The sequence below is a fragment of the Ahaetulla prasina genome, chromosome 5, assembly GCF_028640845.1.
Source record: "Ahaetulla prasina isolate Xishuangbanna chromosome 5, ASM2864084v1, whole genome shotgun sequence".
Classification (NCBI taxonomy): domain Eukaryota; kingdom Metazoa; phylum Chordata; class Lepidosauria; order Squamata; family Colubridae; genus Ahaetulla; species Ahaetulla prasina.
The window spans coordinates 85,612,832-85,621,773 of record NC_080543.1 but is presented as its reverse complement, the minus strand read 5'-3'; positions in this window follow the sequence as shown (position 1 = coordinate 85,621,773).

Here is an 8,942-nt window from a genome sequence, read left to right as displayed (position 1 = left end):
AGCATAGACACACAAACACTGTCACATAATAATTATTGAAAATCTTCATGAAATTCCTGGTTGCATCTCATACCAACTCCATGCCTGGCAACCAAATAGTATTTCAAATGCCATAAGAGGACCCTGTTATTAAACTATACTATATGGGCATACTGGATATATGTATTTGTTAATTTTATATGAATTCTTTTAACATGAAGATGGGAGAAAAATAGTGAGATAATTTTAAGACTCTGCTGAATTTAATGGAATCACCTTTGTGTTTTTCATGAGACTAAACACACTAAAAAAAAAAAAGATTAGTTTATTGATGACACTGTATTTGCAGCTTTCCAGTTCTACATTCACTACATGCAAAATGAATGTTGGATTTGGGGAAGGAAGTTTGCCTTAAATTTGCATGATGAACATGCCTATGAGCATCTTTTTAATTTTTAATTTATTCATTTTCCCAGACATACAATCACTAAGATGCTAAATTGATTATAAACTGCTTGAGGTGGATCAAGTACAATTTAGCCTAATCTGGAGCCCTAAAATATGTCAGGAGTATGATTCTTAAACTCAGTAATTGGAGGCAAGTGCCCAAATGTCCTGGGTTCTAGTATAAGTCACAAATATAGTGTACTTCAATATATTTAAGGTAAACCATAATCTCTGCACTTCAATGCCATGATCCCCTGTCCTGTAAATATATATTCATTTCAATCTTTTTTAAAAATATATATATATTCAATGTATCTTAGTGATTCATTACTGGCATTTTTAACTATATTAGCCTGCTTAATTATAGAAATATAGTGTTGCAAATAGTGAAATAAGAGTAGAGAATAATAATTATTCATCTATTAATTATCTTTAACATGTCTACTTTTAGTTAAATTCAATATTTAGGCAGAATTTATACGAAACAAACCTTTCATTTATTACATTTTCAACAGAAATATTATTTCATTGGCTTCTAAATTCTGTAAATGTTTATGCGTATTTACTTCCCTCTGATATGCACTCATTGTATATAATATAGCTTGATTACTAACTTATTTTACTTTCTTCTACATTGTTAGTAGCAGTAGTTTTAACACCATTTTTGTCTTTGAGCATGCCATGATGAGTAGACATGGTAATTGAACTCTTTCATTCCTTCTCTCATATGTTTGTTAGACAACAATAGGCATAGATAAATGTGTGGTTTGTTTGTTTTTGATTCTTATAACACTGATATCATGACCTTTATGTTTTCTTAAAACCCCTGTGACGTAAGTGGTTGTGTTGAATCAGGGGTGGAATCCAGCAGGTTCTGACAAGTTCTGGAGAACCAGTAGCAGAAATTTTGAGCAGTTCGGAGAACTGGTAGTGGGAATTTTGAGTAGTTCAGAGAACCGGCAAATATCCACCTCTGGCTGGCCCCAGAGTGGGATTGGAATGGAGATTTTGCAATATCCTTCCCCCAGAAGTGGGGAGGGAATGGGGATTTTGAAATCCTTCCCCTAGAGTGGGGTGGGAATGGAGATTTTGCAGTATCCTTCCCCTGCCACACCCACCAAGCTACGCCCATAGAACTAGTAGTAAAAAAAATTGGATTTCACCAATGTGTTGAACGTGGAAGGGTAGCCTGGGTAAAACCTTCTTTCATATTTGAACTGTGTGGACACAAGGTTAGTGTTCCTAAGAAACAGCTCAGTGCACTTCAGGTTTGCTTGCTTTTGCCTAACATAGGCTTGGTTTGTTTTAAAATAGATACAGAAGAGAATCAAAATCAGTTTTGAAGGAATGAGCTAATTCTAATATGCTTGAATTGCCTTCTCTTGCTTTACTTTCGGTTTTCAAAATAATAACTGAACTTTCTTTCCTCAGTTGTTTATATCAACATTTCTCAATCTTGGTAGCTTTAAGATGTGCAGACTCCCAAAATTCCCCAGTGTGCTGAGGTTGAGGAATGTGAAGGTTGAGAAATACTGGTTTATATAATAATCACCAAGGCATAGATTTTCAGTAAAAACAAAACAAAAAAACTCAGCTTATTCACATCCTTTTAAAAATCACTGTCTTCCTTTTCTGTTCACCTTTAAATCAATGCCTTAAAAGAAGGGAAATGAGCAGGCTATTGTATATAGTTTAATTATATGATGATTATCCATTCTGAAATTGTAGAGAACTCTAATGAACTATCACAATCAGTGGCACACTTAATAAATACCTCTCCTGGTTTCTGCACATGGGTCTCTTCCTGCTCAGATAAGTGCAATCCTAAAGTTTTCCCCCAACATTTCCCCAACAGTGCTCAGTTGGCACATTCATTACAGGATCTGACCTGCTGTCCTCATGTAACCCTGGAAGAACTGTCTCATAGATCACACTAATTTATTTATAATTATTCAGTGGAAAGGACATTTATATTTATTAGTCAGGAACTTCTGCAATAGAGTTTAAGGTTTAAATTAATGGTAGTGTCTGTCATTATATACATTAAAGAGCTGTAACTGTGGGAATTAGATCTTTTGTGTATTTGTGTGTCAGAGCAGGGGACCCTGAGAACTAACTGTCAAAACTTAAAACAGTTTCCCATCACCCTGAGGAGAGAAACACATAGAAATTGCGGAATAAATTCTAAAGCAATCACATTGCAGTAAAAAATTATAGAAAAAAACCCAACCCTCAATCCAATTTTAAATTTGCTGTAATGCCATTCTCTTTGATGCACTCCGAACCTAACAAAAAGTTTACTCATTCCTCTGTGATACTAATTAAAACCCATGGGAAACATTAGGTTTTGGTTATGGTTAAAAATGAAAAACACTATCTTTTTTTATATAAAAAAGTAGATGATGAAGACACCAGCCCAGTACCAGTTGGATGTTTTAGGCAAACAGCACACAAAGTCAAAAGCAACACAACCATTATAATATTAATACATAAGAAGATAGGTTTATTTATAAATTCATAAGTAATGGCTAAAAGGATGAGAATTATTTGATCTATGGGTTTCAAACTTCATACTTGCAAGTTTTCATTTCCTTTTTCTTTTCAATTGCCAACAGTTTGCGGTTCTGGATTAGCAAGAAGTCATCTGAGCAAATTAATCTATATATGAAAATTCAGCTCCTTAGAATATTCCCTGATAGCATTCAGGTACATAATATTAGAATCATTATTTACATCCACAGACACAGCACAACGCAACACAACTCAAACACTTTATAACTTCACATTAAAATAATTTAATCCTATTCAGATATTTTCTGATTGGTCTATCTAAAAGTCACTTGTCTTCAGCAGTACAGAGGAACTTCTTGCTTACCCTATCCTGCAGTTTCTTAAGAGATGTGGATTTCACAGAAGCTTTGCTAACATTGTTATTTCATTTTGACAACTTAGTAGTAGAGGTAAGAGGAAATCTTTAAAAATTCATATTGTACAAATTTGTTTGCTTCCTCATTTTTAACAACTCCTTCAACTAGCAGGCCAGGAAAGATAAAAGGAAATTTCCTCCTGTACTAGCACATAGGATTTTATTTACTACACAGCTTGACATCCAGTCTGCAATCTGGAAATTATGATTGCTGAAATGCAATCATAATTTGTTTATTTTAAGAACATTACATTAATTTACATTAAACATCTTATTAATTTTAATAGCATTTATGCATGACTCCTGAACTTCTGAAAACCAATGCTTTCTAATTGAATCCTACAGAATATGATCCAAATAACAATGGAATCATTTCACATGAAGGTTTTCTGTCTTTAAGATGGGTTTTTGCAAAATTCATTGCCAAGATTCAGTTGAATACTGAGTAATTTTTATTCAGCACAATTTAATCTAATGGAAAACTTTCTTCTTTAGGTTGACATCTCATAAGCCTCAGCTAAGCAATGAAGAAAAAAAAGTCGCTGTTGGTCTTTGTACAATCAATTGTTCTGAGTTTTCCAGCCTATGTGAAAAGTGAGGAATTAAATAAATAAAAAAAGGCAAGCCATGCCATTAGTTATATAAATAACACACGATACATTCTACTCTATATATTCAGGTTAGTGATGCCCACACATTTCACTAATACAGTATGTTTTTATTGCTGCTGCTGCGGTTTACTTTGAGATCTATTGAGCTGGATTAATCTGAATATTCTTGAAAATGTTTGAAACACTACAAAGATTTTGGAGAACCTGGAATAATATCAAAAAGGCCCATGTTAGGCATATAACGGAACCCAGGTGCATAGGCAATTAGATACATAATAGCAGGAGTGGGTTCTACTTACTTTTATTACCAGTTCGCAGCAGGATTCGCATGCGCAGAAGCTTCCTGATGACATCAGGGTCAGTGGGCGGAGCCTACCCCCCAATTTTACTACCAGTTCGCAAGAACCGGTCAGAACTGGGGGCAACCTACTACTCCATAATAGAGTTGGTCTCTGAAAGTTAACCTCAGCACTGAGATGGGCAAAATTTTAGCAAGGAGTTCCTTAATTGGGTGGCATTGCACATGCTGTTCCCTTAGCTAAAAGCTTCATTCCTCCCACTCCATTTTTTTTCTTCGAAAAACAAGGAAAGGAAACTGGTCCAACAGAAAAGCTCCTCCTGCTGCTGCTGCTGTATTTTCAGTCAAGAACAAAGAAAGCAGAGCAATATGTAATGAAAAGAGTGACTAAATCCCTTTTTCCCAAGATTAATGTTGACAAAGTAGGAAGAATGATTTCATCACAATAGCTCCACAATAGATGCCATTAGGATCTTCTTTTTCCTTTAGGCTGCCTGCAGTCTTATTCGTACAGCTTTGAGAGTAAACTCGACTGAACTCCATGAGCCTTTTTTGTGAGCAGAAAACCACAGGATTTTGTACTGTAACTCCCAATTTTGTTTCAATGCTTAGTTGGGGACAGAAGCAAGGAGAGTGCCCACAGCATGATGTGTAAAGACTCCTAATTTATTTCTTATAATAAGTTTAACATTAAAATTTTCCCCCTCAAATTTTCTTGGAGAAAAGTCCCTGCATTGAAACTTTTAGCAGTCTGGCCTGTGACCATTGGCAATATGTTCTAGACTAAATTTATGCTGTCATTATGTATCTTCAGCTCAAGACTGCCTATTGAGACAATTCAGTTTCTGTTTTTTACATTTACAGTAGAAGGGAAATGAGTCTTGTGGCATGGAGTTTCTCCAGGATTATAGCTCCTTTCTTGCTTGCTATCTCAATGCTCCTTTCCCATCAGAAAAAGAAGAGCATGAGAGCATGCCACGGGAGAATCAGGGAATGCTTTGAAACCACTGGATCAAATGTCTCCTATCCTGCAACCATGCCACCAGGTACAACAGCAGAAAATTTACATCAACGCAATTGCTTTTTCAATCGCTGTAACAAAGGGGAAAAAACCCCACATGGTAATTTTATTCCTTCACCCTTGTCAACAGCAAAATACATACTGAGCTGGGTGTCATGCCAGATAAGCAAACTGAATTTCCAGATAATGCTTGTAAAACATTCCACTGATTGACAAATATATGGTGACATTTGATTGACAAATATATGGTGGCAAAATGATTGAACAGGCTAGATTAATAGGGGAAATGTGGTTTTATAAATAACTCTTTTATTAAAGGGTGATGTCTAGATCAAAAGACTCCTAGACAGGTGAAGAATGAGAAGTGCAGCTAGTGGGACCAACACATGTAGAGAGTTTCCTACAGTGAGAGATTATCCATCCTCTGGCTTGACTTTCTGGGCATTAGGGAAAGTGGGCCCTCTGCCTTATCTTTAGGATCTATTGGTTTTGCACTAGCAATTTTTTTTTTACAGGAATGGTCTTTCTAAGCATGATGTTTGATGCATCCTGCCAAGGGCTGAGCAGAGTGGTAGGGGTAGTACATAATAAACTTCTCCTAAAACTAAAATCCTACGGCATCTCAGGACCCCTCCACAATTGAATAAAAACTTTTCTGTCAAACAGACAGCAAGTGGTCAAAATTGGCAATGCTATATAAAATCCTGTTCCTGTCAAAAGTGGTGTTCTCCAAGGCAGCGTTCTTGGACCAACACTCTTCATATTATACATTAATGATCTCTGTGACCAAATTACAAGTAATTGTGTTCTCTTTGCTGGCGATGTCAAACTATTTAACACTACCAACAATACAGCTACCCTTCAAAAAGATCTTGATTTTGTATCTGAATGGTCTAAAACTTGGCAACTCCAAATCTCAACCAGCAAATGTTCAGTCTTACATATTGGAAAAAAGAACCTAAACACTAAGTACAAGCTTGATGGACATTACCTTACAGATAACACCCACCCTGTTAAAGACCTTGGAGTTTTCATATCCAATGATCTAAGTGCCAAAGCCCACTGCAATTACATCACAAAAAAGGCTTTAAGAGTTGTAAACCTAATATTGCGTAGCTTCTTCTCCAAAAACACTACACTACTAACCAGAGCATATAAAACATTTGCTAGACCAATTCTTGAATACAGCTCGACTGTCTGGAACCCATACCACATTTCTGACATCAATACAATTGAATGTGTCCAGAAATATTTTACAAGAAGAGTTCTCCACTCCTCTGAATACAACAAAATACCTTATGCCACCAGACTTGAAATCCTGGGTTTAGAAAATTTAGAACTACACCATTTTCGACATGACCTGAGTTTAACTCATAGAATCATCTATTGCAATGTCCTTCCTGTCGAAGACTACTTCAGCTTCAATTGCAACAATACACGAGCACACAATAGATTTAAGTTTAATGTTAACTGCTCCAATCTTGATTGCAGAAAATATGACTTCAGTAACAGAGCTGTTAATACTTGGAATACACTACCTGACTCTGTGGTCTCTTCCCAAAATCCCCAAAGCTTCAATCAAAAACTGTCTACTATTGACCTCACTCCATTCCTAAGAGGTCTGTAAGGGGCGTATATAAGAGCACAAACGTGCCTAATGTTCCTGTCCTATTGTTTTCTTTCATTATATCCAATTAATATAGTTATTGCATACTTATGCTTATATATATATGCTTATATATTATATTTCAACTTGCCATCGGCCAGCTTGTCATCAACGGTGGTTCAGGAGTTCCAGGCCTCCATGACGGCCTTGGACCTGATTCAAGTAACTGATGGCCCTACACACATTGGGGGAGGCGCACTAGACTTGATTTTTATCTCAGGTCAGTGGGTTAATGATCTGGAATTAGGAGATATAGTGACAGAACCGGTGTCATGGTCAGATCATTTTCTCCTTCGCCTAGACTTTCGGACTGCCGCCCACAACCGCAGGGAGACGGAGCCAATGCGTTGGTTCCGTCCCAGGTGCCTGATGGACCCGGAGAGGTTCCGGACGGAGCTTGGGCCGTTTCCTGAGGATCTGGCCCATGGCACGACTGAAGAACTAGGAACGGGCCGCGGCTGGGGCTTTGGACCGTGTCGTGCCTTTGCGGCCTCTGACCCGGCGTAGATCTCAATTGGCTCCCTGGTTTTCCGAGGAGCTGAGAGAGATGAAACGCCGGAGGAGACGCCTAGAGAGCACTTGGAGGTCTAGCCGTTCCGAGGCTGATCGGACACTAGTGAGGTCTTTCACTAAGACCTACCTAGTGGCAATGAGGGAGGCGAAACGTTCTTACGTTTCCACCCTCATTGCATCGGCAGATAACCGCCCGGCCGCCTTGTTTCGGGTGACCCGTTCCCTCCTTTATCAGGAGGTTCGGGATGACCCTTTGCAAGGACGTGCTGAGGAGTTTAACGGTTATCTGTACGATAAAATCGTTCAGCTTCGGAATAGTTTGGACCAAGATTGCGATGATCCAACCGAGATGACGGAGACGAGTCTTGTTGAGGTTATTTGGGATGAGTTTGATTCTGTGGCTCCCGAGGACGTGGACAGGTTGCTGGGGAGGTTACATGCAACTACATGTTTACTGGATCCGTGCCCTTCCTGCTTAGTGCTGGCTGCTCAGGAAGTGACACGAGGCTGGCTCCAGGGGATTATAAATGCTTCTTTGTTGGAAGGGGTTTTCCCCGCCGCCTTGAAAGAGGCGGTGGTGAGACCCCTCCTTAAGAAGCCTTCCCTGGACCCAGCTATTTTGGGGAATTATCGTTAGTCTCCAACCTTCGCTTTGTGGCGAAGGTTGTAGAGAGTGTGGTTGCATGGCAGCTCCCTCGGCACCTGGATGAAGCTGTCTATCTAGACCCGTTCCAGTCCGGCTTCCGACCCGGTTATAGCACGGAGACGGCTTTGGTCGCGTTGGTGGATGACCTCTGGAGGGCCAGGGATAGGGGTTGCTCCTCTGCCTTGGTCCTATTATTATTATTATTATTATTATTAATTATTTATTGAATTTTTATACCGCCCTTCTCCCGAAGGACTCAGGGCGGTGTACAGCCGGAGATAAAATACAAAATATGTACAATTAAAACAAATTAAAACATATCAAAATTACAAAAACGGCTAATAATTAAAATTAAATTTAAAATATTTAAGAATATTAATAAAACCCCAATTTAAAATCAAACTATTATGCCAGTCCCGCTTGAATAAATAAGTATGTTTTTAGTTCACGACGGAAGGTCCGAAGATCAGGCACTTGACGTAGGCCAGGGGGGAGTTCATTCCAGAGCGTCGATGCTCCCACAGAGAAGGCCCTACTCCTGGGGGCTGCCAGCCGACACTGTTTGGCAGACGGCACCCTGAGGAGACCCTCTCTATGGGAGCGTACGGGTCGGTGGGAGGCATAGGGTAGCAGCAGGGGGTCTCGTAAGTACCCGGGTCCTAAGCCATGGAACGCTTTATTTTTTTTTTCTTTTTTTTTTTTTTTAATTACTTTTTTTACAACAAACAAACAAAAAAAAATACATTATTACACCCTTGTGCTATACATAAAAGGAAGATTTGGGTCTTCGGATATATCCTCATGATTGCCAAAATCCACGTTCTTGAGGTACAGG